This window comes from Protopterus annectens, chromosome 13.part0 (genome assembly GCF_019279795.1).
Source record: "Protopterus annectens isolate FY-2018-M chromosome 13.part0, PAN1.0, whole genome shotgun sequence".
Lineage (NCBI taxonomy): Eukaryota > Metazoa > Chordata > Ceratodontiformes > Protopteridae > Protopterus > Protopterus annectens.
Window position 1 is genome coordinate 630,039,766 of NC_056747.1, and position 19,824 is coordinate 630,059,589.

The 19,824-nt window shown below is 37.1% G+C and overlaps 1 protein-coding gene across 9 annotated transcripts in view; it reads left to right on the forward strand.

Moving 5' to 3' along the window:
• Positions 1 to 19,824, forward strand: part of LOC122787535 (aldehyde dehydrogenase family 3 member A2-like) — a 644,066-nt gene that overhangs the window by 21,210 nt on the left and 603,032 nt on the right. Inside the window, exon 1 of one of the 9 annotated variants that reach the window (XM_044054303.1) lies at positions 329 to 352. The exons of the other annotated variants lie outside the window; for them this stretch is intronic. The gene's annotated coding sequence lies outside the window, so the exon portion shown is untranslated. Of the gene's footprint in view, positions 1 to 328; positions 353 to 19,824 lie in introns of those variants that run through there. 9 annotated transcript variants of the gene reach the window in all.

The following is a 19,824-nucleotide window of genomic DNA, read 5'->3' on the forward strand; positions in this document are numbered from 1 at the left end:
TGTCTCTGTAAAATACTTCTGTGACAGCATAATCTCTTTTTTAACTCATCTCCTGAGGTTGAACCTGTTTTACCTTAGTAAACAAATATAAATGAACTAAGCTAAACTAACCAACCAACCTTGCAACAGCATTAAAACTGGGCTGCACAAAAGTAAACAATGAGCTCCTCTTGATTTGTGGGATGGGATGTTAGACTGTATGAGAATGCATTTTGTGTGTGTGTGTGTGTGTGTGTAAGGATCATAATGACATTTAAGAAAAAAGTTTGTGATGTGGTCCTGGAGAATACTATTTAGTTCAGTATTTTTGTTTTATGTTATGTGGAAGTAATTTCACATTATATGGCTGAAGGTATGTACCACAGTACTGTAAGATGTGCTGCTGCTGATTTTTGTCATAATCATTGCAGTTAAATGTTGTTAAATGCTTAACTATTGGGTGTTGCATAGATCTAAAGTTAATTAAGTTTTGAAACTTAAGTTATAATCTTAATTTTACCTTCCACACAAACAAAATATTAATATTAGTTAATTTAGTAAGTTGGAACATTATATGACACTAAAAGGAACAGAAGTAGTATTCACTTTTGTGTACTGCAAGTATTTTATACCCCGTAGTTAATGCTAGTGATCTACAGATAACGCTTTATTTCATCATATCTGGGTAATTTATTTACAGACTGCAGATGGATGTTTAGCTTTCAGGCCAGCAGATCTGTTCATTTTCCTTGTCCTAAATTCTCTGTCTCTGTTGATCTGATGAATGTTGTAGCTTTTGTTGAATATGTAGTACCACGTTTTCTCGCTATCCGTCTTTCATAATTATTCTGAACCCAGGTAATCTCATACTGTGGTTTTTATCCTATGTTATCTACATTTTTCATTATCACTTCAGTATCAGTGTTTTTTTCTGTAAATACCACATGCTGAAAACTAATTTTATTGCCTAGGTATCTGGAATTGAAGAACATTACTCTATAGTTCCATTTTTTCACTCTTACCTTTGATGCCCACATTTGCTTTACTTTTCCTTTCTTCTGTTACACTTCCAGAACTACTGTCGTTTTCTTTTGTCATTCATCAGTTTAGCATAGAAGGAAGATACAACGTAACAAGGTATGCCTTCTCATTATCTCTTTACTTTCTACAGGTGCAGATGGCCCCTGGTCTTATATCTGTGGTCATCCCATATGTTCCACCTGTGTCCTGTTAGTCCTAAGCCTTGTTCTTCATAATTCATTGAAATCCTTTATCCTAGTATTTTTTTTAAAACAAGAAACATCTTTATTAAATTATCACTTATGACAATCATGCAGTCATATATAAATGAAAGCATACCATATTGACATAATCTTAGTTGCAAGCATTTTACATCACAAACCATGTTAATACAATTCTAGTTGCAAATGTTATACATCGCTTATAATCTACCCAGTCATTGTTAGCCAAACGTTGTATAACTCATTCAAATCCTTTCTTTTAAACCTGAATCCTCCCCTGTATATAGTGTTCCCACAATTCCCATTCTCCCTATGTAACTTGCTTATTTCCTATTTTAAATATCCTAATTCCAGTTGTTTTATCTCATTACTATATTCACTACTTCTAGTAAAGTTGGTTTAGCCTTTGATTTCCAATTTCTAGTAATTGCTTTTCTTGGCAGCCACCATAATTAGACTCAGCAAGGCCTTACTATGTGTAGGAAATTCCGATTCTGTATCATAGCTCAGAGAAATAATTTTGCTAGTTACACCCATTTGCTCACTCAGCATCTCTGATAGAGTAGTTTGCAGGGAATCATTAAAGTCTAAATACAGAAAAAAAAACTGGTAACCACCTGGCAGAGTTCCAACAATACAACAACAGAAAACAGGAAAGGAGCTCAAAAATAAACACAACTGTGTAAAACAGAAAAGGTTAATGCAGCAAAGCTTTTGAGATGAACTCTTTCTCATTGCTAATAACAATGCTAAAACAGTCACCATTTTATATATCACAGATAAAAAGTATATACCATTTTATATATATCACAGATAAAAAGTATATACCAATCAGAAATATTAATATCATATGAGACCAATTGTCTCAGACTCAGGATGGGTTACACAATTTATGTCAATATATTTGGAAAATGTTTTGAAACCGACTTTAATGTATCTTAAATGCTTTATTAAAGATAGTCGTGACTTTGTTACACAATTATATTTATGGCAATCTAGTTCTATGCAGGATTCAACTCAGGTGAATGTTGGAGAGCTTATCTTTGTTACTCTAGATGTGAACTCCCTATTCACAGTTATTCCAAACAAATATAGGATAGAAGCTGTCAGGCAACATTATGTAGCTATACTAATCAATCTGTTTCTGAGATAGAAACAATTTGTTTATTATTAGACTTTGTACTGTGTAATGATGTATTTTTATTTAAAGAACAGTATTGCCATCAAGTAAAGAGAGTTGCAATGGGGACATCTGTCGCCAACACTTGTGTGAATACAGTGTTATCAGTATGGGAAGAAGAATATATTTTTGATAAAAATAGTGAATACCAACACAAACAAACCACTAGGATGGTAAATAGCACAACTGAATAATAAAAATATTCACTGATGGCACTGCAGGAAAACGGAATCTTCTTAAAGGAAATTTATTTTTGAGCACTTTCATCCATAAGGGACTTCATCAGAAAAATGAACAACTGACTAGAAGACAACTTTATAATGCAAACTGACCAATCAGAAACATCAAATGGTAATTAAATTAATTAAGACAAATAGTAGACCTAAAAGGTAAAAAAAGCACTGAATTCACAGCACATAAATATAACTCAGTATAAAATAACATGATATTAAAAACAATTATAAAAAACATTTTATACAAATGGTATAATTCAGGACAGAAAACCCATCGGCCTGTATACTAAGCTATCACAATGTTTCTTTTTTTAAGTAGCTGCTTCTTAAAATAACCATCCCTAGGATCCACAGGCAAATGGTCTAAGACAGCAAAATAGAACTTCTTAATGGAACCACGTGTTAAGATATGTCCATATAAAGCACTATTGGTATCTTTGCTCTTAATAGCATACAAGTGTTCTTTAACTCTGAGATAACTTTCTGATAGTCATGCAGATTAAAATGCATCACAGCGTGAATAGACAGCAATGTAAATCAAACCAGTGGTGTTACAATCATAGTAAGAGTATGCACCCCCCCCCCATATTTATAATGGCATAATTCGTAGTCAGTTTTTGAGACGAGTAGGCTTAATACAAATCTGGATGATTCGATAAAACAGATTGAAAGTTGATCTTGAATTCTGTGATAGAGGCTACAGTTTGGAGTTCTTAAATAATAATAGAAGGAAGGTCTTTGCTGAAAGGAATAATAGAGATAAACCAATTTTTCTAAAGAGACTACTAATGAAATGTCGTTAATATACCTAGTAGCTCACAGTCTAAACTAAGATATTGTTTAAAATATAATATACATACTGGTAGGATCAGAAATATTATTAAACAAAATAGATCCGTATTGTGTTCATCTAATAGTGTTAAAGAAAATTGTAGGGCATTAACCATGTTTCACCTATAAAAGAAGGAATTTAAGACAACAGCTTTGTTTTAAAGATCTGTATATGAATCTAAGCTTAGAATAGCAACTAAGGGTACAGTTCCATGGTTGGCTTGTCAGATTTGCAAATATATTAATAAAAGTACTGAATTCAGATATCCTTGCTACATGTAAAACAAAGAATTTTGTTTATGTAGCTACCTGTGATAAATGTTTCTCATTTCATATTTGCAAGACCAATAGAATCCTGAACGAAAGTATAGCCGAAGACCTTTCTGATATATGTAGGAAGGTAGAGACTAATGCCCTAGCCAAACATGTTACGAGTATGCAAGGACATAGCTTTGAATTTAGAGTTATTAGGACAAAAAGTAAAAAGCTCAGTGGGGCAGGTATTGTGTTAAACACAGACAACATAGAATATAAATGTTTTAATTATTTCCATGCAGATGCATATCCTGGAATTAATGAAACAGTGAACATTAAACCTTGTATTGAAGAAAAGATATTTTTGTATGCAATTGATTATTAGACAATTAGTGTTGTTGAATTATTTCATTATATATGGCTGCATCTGATTGGTGTATACTTTTTTATCTGTGATGTATAACATGGTGACTGATTTAGTATTATTAGCATTGAGAAAGAGTTTATCTTGAAAGCTTTGCTGCATTAAACTTTTTTTATTTTACACAGTTTTGTCTATTTTTTTGAGTTCCTTTTCTTGTTTTCGAATCTTTAAAGTCTGCCAACTCATTGCACTCACAGAAAATATGTTCTCAATTACCTCTTTCTTCCCCATTGCACCGCTAACATTTGCTGTCTACCTGCGTAAAAATTCACTGGAGTCTACTTGTGGTATAAACATATCTATGTAAATACTTCCAAGCAAAAATTCTAAATCTTCTAGACTTTGTTGAATGTTTTAGAGACATACATACATATATCCTCCCATTGTTTCTTTGTAAATTGCTTATCTAATCTCTCTTCCCAATCCTTTCTAACCTTTTGTGATTGATTCTAATAGTTACCATGTAACATTTTATATGCTGTACTAATTATTCCTTTCCTAATGGCAGCTTCTGTTTTAGATTCTCCTAAAAACCCTACCAGTGCTGGTTTTTCATTTAGGACCCCCTTATTTCTTTCTCTTTGCCTTCCCTATCAAGGATTGATAGAACAGGCAATCTCTAATCTTCAGTCCAAATAAATCCTTGGTGTCTTCCCATTCTATTACCTTTCTCTCTCTAGTTATTTGCTCCCAGTGCCTTAGTTCCTTTGCCAATTTCCTCCAATCAATTCCAGCCCCCTGTTGCCTATTGTCTGTATCCCTAATTGCAGTCATCCCCATTGGCAGAATCTTCTTTCTCCATTCCCTTGTTGATTTAGTTCTTAGAATACTTCCTGCTACTTTATGAATACAATATTCTGTATGATTGATATTCTCTTTAAAGGTCTGCATCTAAAATCCCAGTCTCTCCTTGTCTCTTGAGCTTCCCTCCCATTTCATCATCATAAACATTTCCATTTGTACCCTTTCTTGATTTCCGTGTTTCTCTTGCTTTATATAAATTTTCATAGAATTTGTGAAATACTCCTAATACCTCTACAGGATCTCTTGTTACCTATCTTGTTATAGGCTCCCTAAGCTTGGTGACTGCCCGTTCTACTTTCTGTTGCCTAAGTCATTGTGATAAAAGTTTTTGTGCTGTAGAATTATTATCAAAAAAAGTTGCTTAACAAGAGTCTTTCTAAACTTATACATGTTATTATTTATTTAATTTTTTATTTGATATTTGTTGACCAGGTGAGTCCGACTGGGTAAAAACCCTTTTTCAGCAGACGCCCAGAGAGAAAATCTCTACAATTAGTACCAACAATAAGTATACAAGTTCAGTCATATAACTCCACAGTTAGTACAAGCAAATGGTATATACAAGTTCAGTCATATAACTAGTATAACAAAGTGTACACATGGATAGTATGAACAGATCCTACATGGAAACATTTGTGCATAGGAACTTATTTACGGGTGTACATCGCAGCAATTTGAATGGCATACTGGCAGACGCAAGAGTCTGGCAGTAGAGACAAATCCAGGCTATAGTCATTTGTACATCCAAAGTTATGAACAGGCATGTACCAGTACACTTTGAGTGATACTTTAGCAGATACATGAGACTAATATTATCAGAAGTTGTAGAGAGAGAGTTCAAAATAAGAGGTGAGTTCACAGTGTTAGGAAGGAGGAATGTGTGACTGGGTGAGTAGAGAACAGAGATTAGAAGATGCAGTTATTGTGAGTCTAGTAGGAGTAGGGGGTGGAAGTTCAGGGCAATAGGTGGACATGAGAGAGAGATGAGGAGGATAGAAGACAGGAATGAAATAAGGGAGTTAGGCGCCTGTTAGCCTGAGTGGGTACAGTGACAGAGCCAAGTATTGAAAAGGAAGTTTTTGAGAGTAGTCTTAAAACTTTGAGGGTGGGCAATATTTCTGATTTGTAGTGGAAGTTTATTCCAGGCTTGGGCAGGAGAGTAGCTATACAGGTTTTGTCTAGTTTTGCTTTTAGGTTTGTAAATTGAGAGGAGGTTTTGTTCAGAACTATGTAGATATATGAGGGGAGGTATAGTAGTAGACAAGAGAGGCCAGGTCAGGGCACGAGGAGAGCTGGTACAGAATGGAATGTATGATCAGAAGCTGAGAGAGGAGAAGTCAGTGGGGGAATTCTAGCCAGTTTAGGCTTTTGAGAGCAAGGCAGTTGTGGGATTGGTAGGTTTGACCTGCAGTGAATCTAGCAATTTTGTTGTAAATAGATTCTAGTTTAGACAGGAGAGAGGATTGTAGGTTTGTGAGGATTTGAGACCCATAGAAGAGGCTTGGAAGGAGGTAAGCATGGGACAGAGAGATTTTGGAAGTAGTGGTGAGAAACTTTTTATTACGATACAGAAGTCTAAGTTTTTGGTGAGTTTTTTTTTGTTATAGGCGCTGTGAATGTGAAATTTGAGTTGGCCATCTATGATGACCTCCAGAAGCCTGGTGTGTGACTTGACTGAAATAGATATATTGTTGAGCGAAGAGACAGAGAAGGAAGATTTGAGATGTTCATGGTTTTGGGGGCGAAAATTAAGAGTCTTGTAGCAATTATTCAGGAGCATATTGTCGAGGTAATCCCTTATTTACTGTTTAGCATTCTGCAGTTGCTCCTCTTCTTGTCCTGTGAGATTCACCCTATTCTGCATTGCTTTAACATTTCCCAGTCTCACTAAATAGTTCTTGTTACTTAAACATATCTCCCTTTCTTTTATTTCCACACTATTTTTAAACAACACTTTAATTTTATCCTACTCCCTAACTATACTTTCCGAAGACATTTATATCTTTTCTAATAGCTCCTGAATAATTTCCACTACCCATTACTTAAATTCGTCTTTTCAACAGATAGGTGGGAAGGCGCCAGTGTCTCATTTTTATTTCATTACCCTGCGTTTTTATTTTAGTTATTATTGGCGCATGATGTGAAATAGATATTGGGTGCGTATGAGGACCTTCAGTTAAATGCACATGTTCCACTGAAATGCTGTATCCTAGTCTTCTTAATCCTATTCACATGTGGCACTCATAAGAACTCTAAAATTGCTACAAGACTTCTAATTTTGTGGCAGATTTAACAGATCTTCATTAAATGGTTCACCACTTTCACAGATCCCTTTGCTTGATTTTTTGCCTCAGTGTGTACTGTCACATGTAGCTAGTTTGCCCCCATACTGCTGCCTGTAGCTGAGCCAAGACCCATTACTTATGAATGTGTGTGTGTGTGCATATATATATATAGGTTCATAGGTTCATACTAGGCTATCTGCCCTAGGGCATTTATAAGCCTAGCCAGAATGTGTTTGGCTTTCGCCACCCATTTTAAATTTATTTTGCTATGCCCTTTTTCGAGGTTAGTATACTGTGCCTCTGTCTAACAGTGACACAGAAGTGATACCTGGGGTAAACCTACGATCTCCCATCCACTCATCAAGATTCCTCTTGAAGAGAGTCAATGAGGGACTCTGCCTAACCTGGACTGGAATTTTATTCCAGAGTGAAGGGAGCCTCTGGGTTATGAATCTGTCCCTCCAGCATGTCCTAATTATTTCAGTGCTGAGGTTCAAGTCTCGAGCGTGGCTCGATGGGATTTGGATTTTCTGAGGTGCAGCATGTCCATTAATTCCGGGTTGGACATGGCTTTATACGTCAGGCACAGATTGCCTCTGAACAGGCGGTATGCCACTGAGTAGAGCTGGAGTTTCTTTAACCGGGCAGCATATGGCATCTGTTTGAGCCCTTTGATCCTCTTGGTGAGGTACTTTTGGGGTCTTTCCAGTTGCTGCAGGTGTCTGGTAAGGTACATCCCAAAAGGGGCATTGTACTCAATTATGGGCCTGATGAGGGATGAGTAAAGAGGCACGATGACCTCCCCTGATCTAGATGTGAATCCCTTCATAGGTGGGCTATATAAAATGTTTTTCTAACCACTTTGGCCACGTGGTTGTCAAATGAGAGATTGCTATCAACTTGGGTCCCCAGGTCCCTAATTACTTCTTCTGTACTTAATGGATTACCACCTATGTGGTAATTTGTGGGCACTTTGTTTTGCCAAAGGGATGACTATACACTTTTGGCATTTAGCTTGAGGCCATGGCTCTGGCACCAGTTGTCTGTTTCTATGAGGCCCTTTTGGAGGATGCTTGTGTCGGCTGGAGAGTCGATTATGGCCCAGTTTGCAGTCATCTGCGAACTTGGTCAGCCACAGTCCTTCCATGTTGGCCTGTACCTCCGAGAAATATATACCGAACAAGAGAGGTCCCAGGACTGAACCTTGTGGAACACCACTTGTAACTGGTTTGGAGTCTGACATGGCTCCAGCAATTCTAACCATGTGGGTTCTGTCCTTGAGCCAGTTTGCAATCCATCTAGTGACATAGGGGTTTATATTTAAGCTGGTGAGCTTATCTATAATGCCTGAGTGGGGTATTGTATCGAAGGCTTTTGCGAGGTCCAGGTAGGCTGTGTGGACCACCTTCCCCTCGTCAATGGCCTTGGTGACTGTTTCAAAGAAATCAGCCAGGTTTAAGAGGCAGGATCTGCCCTTAACAAAGCCGAACTGGGTAGGATCCAGTGTCTTTAGGTCCCCAATATCTTTATTTATGAGGTCCATGATGATCCTTTCCATAGCTTTGCAGACCAAGCTAGTCAGGCTTATGGGGCGATAGTTTCCAGGATCCGTTGAGGCACCACCTTTATGGAGAGGGACCACTGTTGCTGTACGCCACTCTTTGGGCACATATCCTATAGTAAGGCTGAGATTGAACAGTAGTTTTATGTTTGGGTTTAGCTCTTCTTGGAGTTCATGTAGGACGCAGCTGTGTTTTTTGCTTTGGAGAGGGCGGCTCTTACCTGAGCATCTGAGATGTCAGGGGGGCAGCACTCTGCTGGGATAGATATTTGCCCTTTTGGTGGGGAGGGGGGGGAGAAGTTTGCGCTGAAGCTGTCAGCTAGGATGTTGGCAATGTCTGCGGGTTCAGTGTATTTGTTGTCATTTTGGACTAATTCTGAGCATATCTGGGAATTACCACCCAGATTCCTAACATAACTAAAGAAAGCCTTGTGATTATCCTTAGTGTCCTGTGCAGTTTTTCTCCTGAAGCTGGCCTTAGACAATTTTATGAGTGCCCGTAGTTTTTTGCTAATACTGATCAGTGATGCCTTCCCTTTTTGGGATTTTGCTCTATCATTTAGTAGCTTTCTCCTTCTATTGTATAGTTTGTTTATGGCTGGGGTCCACCAGACAGGACGTATGCCTTTGGAGGATTGGGTCTTGGTTTTATTTGGGATCGCATGATCCATGCATTCCTGAAGGTGTTCATAGAATGTGTTTATAAAGGATTCTGCGGTCTGGGCCGTATTTTCCACAGGCCCGGGGGCTTTGAAGGATTCCACCTCGGTTTTGAGGAGTGTGAAATTTGCTTTAGAGGAGTTTTTCACTGTGGTTTTCTGGGCAGGGGGTGGGGTCGGGATGTGAATATCCAGTGAGATTAGTTTATGGTCTGATCTTACCAGTGAGGGATACACTTCTGGCCTGGAGCATAGAGTCCCCATGTTGGTGATGATCAGGTCCAGTATGTTTTCCCCTCTTGTGGGAGTGGTAACAAGTTGTTTCATAGCATTTGAGTTTATAAATTCCAGGAACCTTTGGGCTAGGGTGTTGGAGCTAGAGTAATGCTCCCAGTCTATGTTTGGGTAGTTGAAGTCGCCCAATATAATGGTGTTTGAAGAGACCTTCATATTTTCTAGTGTTCTCAGAAAGGCCAAGTGGGGTTCCTGGGTTTTGGAGGGTGGTCTGTAGCAGGCTATAAACTGGAAGGCAGTTTTACCCACTGTTAGTTGCACATGGATAGTCTCTGATGCTTAGTGCTTTGCCACCAACCTGGAGGTGTGGGTATCCTTGATGAATATCAATACTCCCCCTCCTTTTGTGGTTTGGTCCAAGTTTTGGGGCCGAAAAGCATGGTATGAGGTATAACCTGGTAGTGCTAGGGTGCTCTCGGGAGCCCTGAACCAGGTTTCTGTTACTGCACAGATATCGATGTTCTCCTTGCTAAGGAGAGTTTTGAGTGCATGCATCTTGAGGTTTAGACTTCTGGCGTTGAGTAGCATTACTCTTAGTTTCTTATCCCTTGTGATACCTACGGAGGTGGGTTTGTCTTTTGAGCCTTGCCTAAAAAAGGCACTATGGGGGTAGCAAGAGCTTTTGCCAATATCCGAAAGCCCAGGGGTGACAGGTGCAAGCCGTCCCTAGCGAAGCATCGTGGCTTGTCGAGCATATCATCCCAAGCTGACAGGCATTGGATCCCCTTTGAATGACACCAGTACTTAAGCCAATTGTTGAAATTTTTAAGGTCAGGCTTTATACTGTCCCTGCAGCAATTGTTTATATTAAGACACACCAGTATGCCCAATAGCAAGCACTTAGCCTGGTGTGATGTGGGCCAATCTTATAATGATGGAACTATTTTTCTAAAGAAATAAATATTTGTGTTATTCTAGTTGTTCTTAAGAAGATGATATTTAAAAAAGTGTCACATCCATCCAGGGGCTTATGCCCCTAGCACTCCCAAAAGGACTTCAAGGTACATAGAACTGTGTAAAGCAGGGGTTGCGGGGGGGATGTGACCATCTTTCACAGACTTTAAATCAGTAATGCCCATTAGAGTTTTAATTTTTATTCTTTAACTTTCAGAAAGTAAAGATCTAGAGCAACAATTAATAAAACAATCCAAACACTTAACTGACAGACCCATTGAAATGTCAGTCAAGTCAGCACTAAGTATGATGGTGTGTCCTAAAGTAAACATTCGCTGTCCCCACTATACCTTCTGTTCACCTTTAGCCTAGTCAGATTTCTTATATAATGGAATCTGTCAACGCTGACACTTGGCACAAGTCATTGTGCATTTCCTGTTTCATTTTAGCTGCTCCTCCATTTCTTCTTTTCCACACTGGCTCATAAGCACTGTTATTCTTTGAATCTCCTTTCTCACTGGTACTCTTGTTAAATTCCCCTCATAAAATTTTTTATAATGCCCATTCTCCATGACTGTCTCCACCAAGGCCATTCTCTCTCCACATAGTCCCTAGTTTCTTTAACTTTATTTTTTTGTCTGCTAGTCTCCCAATCATCCCACCTCTCCCGTATTCCTTCTGTTTCCCTTCTAGCAGTTAAAAAAAAGTTAAGCTGCAGAACTGCTGAAACTTGCATTCCATTTTAGCCATAATGTGATCAGAGTCCATTCCTGAGTCAAGTTTGTTGTAAGTTGAGATTTATCTTTTCATTTTATGAGTTGCTGCCTGTGTTTTCACAGTTGGCTGTGCCTTTTATGCATAAGTGTATTAAATATTCTTATATTGGTATGTTGAGGGATTTTGCCACATTTTGGAATTTTTATATTTTGTGTTAACTTTCTGTTTTGGAAATATTGGAAAGATTTGGAAACATTAGAACCTGGTTATTATATTGCAGACTGTCAGGGATCCAGGTTTAATGGTAAATGCTCTGACCTTGAGCCTAGTACATAAGCTGTGTTTTGCAACTGTTTTTCCCTGCATGTACCTCTGCTTTCAGATACCTTAAGGCAGACTTAACTGTTTGTCCCTTGTATACCATGGGTAGGTGTGAATAAAAATAAAACCCACTCTCTATTCAGAAAGCAGCAGTATGTATTTAATTGCATATATATTTAATTCCACCACACTCATGTATTTTTATTTTGTTTTTGAACAAAACAGCATGGAATATTGATATTGTTAAATATTTTCTGTACTGTCGCTTGACTGCTGTGGAATTACATTTTTTATTCCATAAGTGACTATGATTAATAAGTGGTTATTTTGATTTAATAAATGATGTGGTAATGAATGCACTTTCAACAAGAATACATGTTTAAGTCAAATGGACATTTTAAAGGCGTTCTTAATGTGAGGATTTTCTAAAGAAAGGCTATCATGTTGGTAGACTGGCTGTTTTTTTCCTGTCCTCATGAACTGGATTTAGATATTCTTTTGGATCACTGAAGAGCTGTGCAGCTTTCTGTCCTTGTGAATACTGAGGAAAACAGATGACTACAAGCATGTTGGCATCCTGTGTGGAGGCTGGAGTACACCACTGTGCAGCAGGACAGATGAAGAGCACTAGTATGTGTTATGTCTTTATCATAAAGAGATTGAGCCAGTATCTGACTTTTTAATAAATACATGTGTGTGGAGGGGTGGTGGAGTTGATAACACATTGTATTTTAACTTGAGGACTTCTAGGTGGAAACATAGGTGATCATTTCCATGTTCCAGGATGCTGGGGCAGGCACCTCTATCAGTACCTTTCTGGGAACCATTAGTTTGTAAAATGCAAGGAATGATTGACTAGGTGGGGTGCCATAGTGGGAGTGAGCTAAGCAATTAAGTGTGGATTGAAATAGCAAACTGTGTTATGCTTTGAGTCTTGTACACCTCTTCTGATAGCAGCTGAAGATGGACTTGTAATACAAAAAAATTAATGAAGTGAGGCAGTCCAGCAGTGCTTCAAGAGGTAGATCTGTCCTTTCAACCTGCCTTATTTAGTGAAAGAATATACATTTTTTCAGTTTAAAGTATGCTTTTCACTGTTGCCTTGGCATTAGTGATGACTTAGGTCATTGTTTTTGGAATATTAGAAGGGGTTAATTCTGACAAAACTATGGCAGAAGGGCAAAATACCAAAAGTGGGAGACAGCAGAGTGTTTGTGGAGAAAGATTACTTATTGTACACCAGGCAGAAGAGGAGTAAATTCATTCCTCTATTCAGGAAATGTTGAGATGCAGGTGTGAGATTAAAACTGCAGTACCCAGCTGTCTTCAAGGTATTCTTCTCTGCAGAGACAAAATCATTTTTTGATGTAATACATGCTAAGTAGGAAATACAAAAGTTTGTCCAACAAAAAGTGAGCTGTGAAACAGAAGGGGATTCTGCTTGTTCTTCTGGTAATAAAGACCACAGAGACACTGCACCTGTGAAACCTTTCCCATTGTTTCAACAGAAAATGCTGGAGAAAAGGAAGGGAGGACAGTTGACTAGAAGAACTGAGAGTACGTTGGAAATGAAGCAGAGACAGGATTTGGACGATGAAGATAAACAATAATAAAACCAATAACTTAATGTGGCATTACAATGAAATAATTATATTTGCGAAATATGACAGAACAAGAAAATCTGAAAATGTTCAACTTTTTCAGCATTTGTTGGAATTGTGGGTGACTAAAGTATATGCTCTACTTCATGTCCTTTAATGTTTGGAAAAATGCTTTGGGGATGGGAAGAGATGGGAGAAAGCCAATTGTAAGTAAAGAAATCATTTTATTTTCTTAATAGTACTGTTTTTGTGGTATATGGTTTTCTTTGCATGCTATAAAGTAAAGTTTTCTCAGTTATTTTTAAGTGTAATGGAGATTTTAAATAGGTGCTACTGTTTTTTTTTTCTTCTTTCTCCCTTCTCTTTTACTTGTTCAGTTTTAGGAAATGTGGGCATTGTAATGTAGAAAAAGAGAAGAAAGGCCTGGTTAAAATAGCATGACAAGGGAAAGGTTAATGTGCTTTGTCTCCTTCTTGCATGGGGGAATGACTGGATTAAGGACCTTAGAATGATTTGGTAACAGGTTTTGTGAGAAAGCAAGTAAATGAGAAAGACTGTTGAATGTTATGAGGCTTTTTTTTCTAGCAAATGAATATATGCTTAGTAACAGTTCTGTATGTGGTGCTCATGCCTCCATGGAAACAGTCTGATAAAGATAGATTGACTGTCTGGTTCTCATGTCTCCACAGAGAAAATCTGATAATGAGAAATTGGCTGTCTGGTTCTCATGTCTCCTTGTAGACAATCTGATAGAGAGAAATTGGTTACAGCCTGGTGGAAAGTGATTGGCCAGGGAAAAAAGAAGAGAGAAACCGGCTAGGAGATAATGTTCTCTGAAAGCATTCAGGGGCTTTCCCTGCTGGTAGAGCTGTAAAGATAAGACAAAACCATTTAGCACTTAGTAGAAGCAGAGGCTGCACCATGAGTCTTAGCATGTGTAATCTTTCTTTTAGGTTAACTCAAGTTTGTGAATGTGCCTATCAGTTTGTGAAATTTGTTCTTATTAGGAGGGTAAAACTTAAGTATTTGAAGATGTACATAATTTTGTCTGTTAGTATTAAATTAACAGGTTTTAGGGGGATTGTTGTTTTTTTTTCTTTGATGGCTTTCAATAAAACAAAAAGGCTTGTAAGAGGTGACATAGGCTCAAATGGATATGACAAGAAACAACTATGTAAAAGTTCATCCTGCTAAACAGTATATATATATATATATATATATATATATATATATATATATATATATATATACATATGCATATGCATGTAACACAAAAGCTGGAACTAGACATTTAACAAAAATGTGTTATACATAAAAGGTGGGAATAATACCTTTTTAATACATTTATGCTTTCTATAATGTCTTTAAATGTCAATAGTCTCACAGATGAATACAAAAAAGAAAGAATAGTGAACTGTATTAAAAAAAATGTAGAGTGCAAATAGCTGTGTTACAGGAGACACACTTAAAAAGAACTGAACACGTGAATTTGATAAAGAAAGGTTTTCAGGGTAGTTATTCAGTGGAATACCTGGGACAAAGGAAAAGAGGAGTACTTATATTAATTGCAAGAGCAGCTCCAATGGTGATGGAAGTAAAAAAGATAATAATTGCAGATTTGTAGTACTAAGGGGCTACTGGATAGGGAGGAGAATTACACTGGCATGTATTTATATTCCACCTAAAATTGCTGTAATGGAGCTTAAGAAAATTCCTGGAGAAATAATCAGTTTTCAGCAAGGAATATTACTTATAGGTGGAGACTGGAATTTGATTTGCAGTGGTGAACATGTGTCTGGGGGACCCGGAAGGGAAAGTATAACAAAGGAGGGTAGATTTTTGAAGAAATTTCTGAAAACTTTTCCATGGAAGATGTGAACACAGTAATAGGAGTTTGGAGTGAATTTACACATTATTTGCCAAGATATAAAAGCTGGGTTAGGCTAGACAGAATTTACATTTCACAGGGACATGCGCGTTTAATTGAAGTTCTTGATACGCACCAAATAAAGATTTCAGATCATGTGCCAATAATAACTAAAATAAAAACAGGGTAATGAAATAAAAATGAGACACTGGCACTTTTCCACCTATCTGTTGAAAAGAGAGGAATTTAAGGAATGGGTAGTGGAGATTATTCAGAAGCTATCAAGAGGCTAGAAATGACTTCTGAAAATATAGCCAGGGAGTGGGATAAAATTCAGGTGGAGTTTAAAAGTAGTGTGGAAATAAGAAAGGGTACTATGGTTAAGAAGTAATAAGAATTATTTAGAGGGACTGACAAAGTATTGCAGAATAGGGGGAGTCTCATAGAACAAGAAGCAGATCAACTGCAGAATGCTAAGCAGAAAATAAGGGATTACCTTGATAATATACATGAGTTAGAAAGATTGCTTCTTTAACAACTGTTTTTTGATACTAATGCTAGAGCACAAAAATGTTTATCACAATGACTCAGGCAACAGGAAGTAGAAAGGGCTGTTACCAAGCTTAGGCAGCCTATTAGAAATATTTTGGAAATTCTATGAAATTTTGTGTAAAGCAGAGAAATATGGAAATCAAGAAAAGATGCAAATGGAAATGTTTATGGAAGGAGTAAATATGCCAAGGTTAGAGGTAGATGAAACTCAATTATTAACGGTTAGGATAGGAGGAGATGAGATAAAAATTGTGATGTATAACCAATCTACAGGAAAGTCCCCAGGAATAGATGGTATTCCTGTGGTAGTTTGGAAGCTAGGAGGGAAAAAAACTGATAAAGATTTGGAAGGTTTTGTTTAACAGTATTCTAAGAGGAGGAGGAAGTTCCAACATCCTGGAAGAAAGCAGTGGAAGCTGTAATACCCGAAGAGGGTAAAGATCCATCAGGTCCAGCTTCATACAGGTCCATTTCAATAGTAAACCATGATTATAAAGTGTTCATGTCTATAATGGCTAAAAGAATGGCAAAAGTAATGCTACAATTTATAGATATGGATCAATATGGTTTTGGGGAGGGGAAGTAAATATTTGACAACATTAACAGAACACTGATGATCCAGAGGGAATCAGGATGTAAGAAAATACTATTGTTTTTGGTGATTCTTGATGCAGAGAAAGCATTTGACAGAGTAAGCTGGGATATTATGAGCCGGGCAATGGAAGCATTTGCATTTCCTGAAAAAATTATAAGGAGGATATATGAGGGATCTGAGATGAAAATTAAAGTGGGTGGGGTCCTCTCCAATAATTTCTGCTTGAGAAGAGGAACCGGGAAGGGGTGTCCTGTTTCCCTTTTATTTGCATTATATTTAGAACTATTGCAAGGAAAATAAGGGACTCAGAAATTCAAGGATATAATTGGTATGGTAGCCAAGAAAAGATGGCTTTATTTGCAGATGATATTATTTTATACCTGACAAAACCAGAAAGAGACATTACAGTGTTGTGGAGCATTTTGAGACAGTTTAAAATCTTTTGCGGGTGCAAAATGAATGAAGCTAAAATAAAGGCAATAAGAGGTAAATTATGTACTCAGCCATGAATTGTTTCAGCAATATCAATATTTATGGGAACATGATAAAATAAAGTATTTAGGAGTATGGATTAAAATGATTCTGGTGTGACAGCTAAGTATATGTGGGAAGAGACTAAAATATAATACAAAAAACTGAGAAAATGGAAGCATGGAAGCTTTGTTATATTGATACGGATAGTAAAATACAAGCAGTTAAAATGTTTTTAGTCCCATTAGTCTTGCATACAGGTCAGTCATATTTTTATCAAGCAGAGGAGAAGTTGTGGTTAGCAATTATTGAAGAGCTGATTAACTTTATCTGGGAGGGGAAGACAGCAAGAGTCAAGTGGGATAATCTGATTCTTGCAGTAGAACAGAGCAGATTGGGATTACCTGATTTGAAGGGATATTTCAGAGCTACACAGTTAAGGCTCTTATACATACACAGGCAGAAAACTGTAATTCAAAGTAGAAAGGGATGATGATGAAACGGGGGAAGCTCAAGAAAGAAGGAAAGACTGGGATTTTGGATGCAGGCCTTTAAGAAGAAGAATCATACAGAATATTATACCCATAAAGTAGCAGAAAGTATCCTAAGAACTAAACCAACAAGGGAATGGAGAAAGGAGATTCTGCCTATAGGGATGACTGCAATTAGGGATATAGACAATAGGGAAGAGGGGGCTGGAATTTATTGAAGAAAAGTGGCAAAGAAAGCAAGGTATTGGGAGCAGATAACTAGAGAGGGAAAGATGATAGCATGGGAAGACGCCAATAATTTATTTGGACTGCAGGTTAGAGATTGCCTTCCCTATCAAGGATTGATAGTGTACAGGCAAACAGAAAGAAATAAGGGAGTCCTAAATGAAAAAAACAGGGCTGGTAGAGTTTTTAGTAGAATCTAGAACAGAAGCTGCAATTAAAAAGGAATAATTAGTAGAGCATATAAAATATTGCATGGTAATTATAAGAAGCATTCAGAGGAGGTTAGAAAGGATTGGGAAGAGAGATTGGATAAGCAATTCACAAAGAAACAATGGGAGGATATACATATGTCTCCCAAAATAAACAACAAAATCTAGAAGATTTAGGATATTTGCTTGGAAATATTTGCATAGATATTTTTATACCCCAACTAGACTCCAGAGAATTTTTCCTCAGGTAGACAGCAAATATTGGAGGTGTGACAGGGGAAAAAAAGGTAATTCGGAACATATTTTCTGGGAGTGCAGTGAGCTGGCAGACTTTAAGGATTCTCTGTGGGATGCACTGTCAGAGATGCTGGGTAGGCAGATTGGTGTGACAAGGGAGATGATTTTTTTGTGCTATGATACAGAATCAGAATTGCCTAGATGTGGTAAGGCCTTGCTGTGTCTAATTATGTTGGCTGCCAAAAAAGCACTTACTAGAAATGGTAATCAAAATCTAAACCAACTATATTAGAAGCAGTGAATATAGTAACCGAGATAAAAACAATTGGAATTGAGATATTTAGAAAAGGGCTGGAGCAAATTACATTGGAAAAATGGGAATTTGGGGAACAATAAATACAGAGGAGGAATAAAGTTTAAAAGAAGGCAGGACGTAAATGAGCTATGTGATGTTTGACTGAAAATGATTGGGTATATTATGAGTGATGCTTAATATTTGTAAATTAGAGTGTGTCAGTATGGTTTGTAATGTAAAATGCATGCAATCTGGATTATATTGGTGTGGTTTGTTTTCATTTATATAAATGTATGATTGTCTGTGTCATAAGTGATGGTTTAATAAAGATGTTTTTTGTTTAAAAAAAGGCAAGAATGAATAATTTGTGTAAAGTTGTTTAGGTTATATGATATATAGCAATATATATGACGTATAACATTTGTAAACGTGAACTTACTACAGTTTGATTACTTTTATGTAAATGTAAATTTGCCTGTTCCACAAGTAATAAATCAATAAAAGTATTTTAAAAAAGCATATTAAATTATTTAAAATTATAACCCCCATACATTTTGGGGTTTAGCATGGCTTATTACTTTTGATCCATGTTCAATTGATGCTTTGTTTAACAGCTCTTCAGTGATGAATGATTTAAAGTGGTTTATAAACATAGAAATTGTGATGGCACACATGTAATTTGTTGTGTTACTGTTTGCAAGACACGTGTGTGTGATTAGTAGTTAATATTTATGGGGTATTTTGAAAGGAATGGACCATATAATAATAAGAAAGAGGCTGCAGTTTTGAATTATGAGTAATAATGTGATAATGCATGTTATATTACTGTTTGGTTAACTGAATATTATCAGGGCTTACTGTCTGCTTTATGACATATTTCTTTAATTTTCTGTGTTATTCATAGCAAGATTTTATATAAAGGGCACACTAGAAGATTATTAATGATTCAAGAAGTGTACTAAAAGGTATTGCTGAAAGCTGATTGAGGAGGATGGGCATGACAGGGAGGGGGCAGACTAAGCCACAAAACCACAGAGGAGGGGATTTGTCACAAGGCACAAACTGGGGAAAGGCATTTAGACACCAAGTAGCTTAGGTGATAGCTGTCTGGTGCAGGAGTGTACACTCTCAAGGACAAGGCCATAGTGGTCTTTGTGTTGACATGAATCACTTGGCCACTACCCAGGGGACCTACTACAGAAAAGTGCCCTCATTGCTTGGATGCTGGTTATCTGGATGACTGCCTCTCTAGATGCTTTTATTTTCCCAGTACTGAGAAAACCTGGTGTGGTGGAACAAATGGGCCACATCTGATTAGTGGAGGCTTGTTAGCTGTCAAGCCTAACAGCAAAAAAAGTAAAAAAAAAAATGGTCCTGGCTGAAGGTTTGTGAGTTGAAGCCTAACAAAATTCATTCAGTTAAAGGATATGGTTGGTGATTTTTAATAAATGTTGGTATTGGTCATTGGTACCAGTGAATCTGTAGCCTCAGTGTGTGATTTAATTAGAGTCATGTTTGTTTAAAAGCATTTTAGTCTGTATTTATTCATTTGTTATTAGTACATTGACAAAGCATGAACTTATGTGCTTAGTGTTTTTTCTTT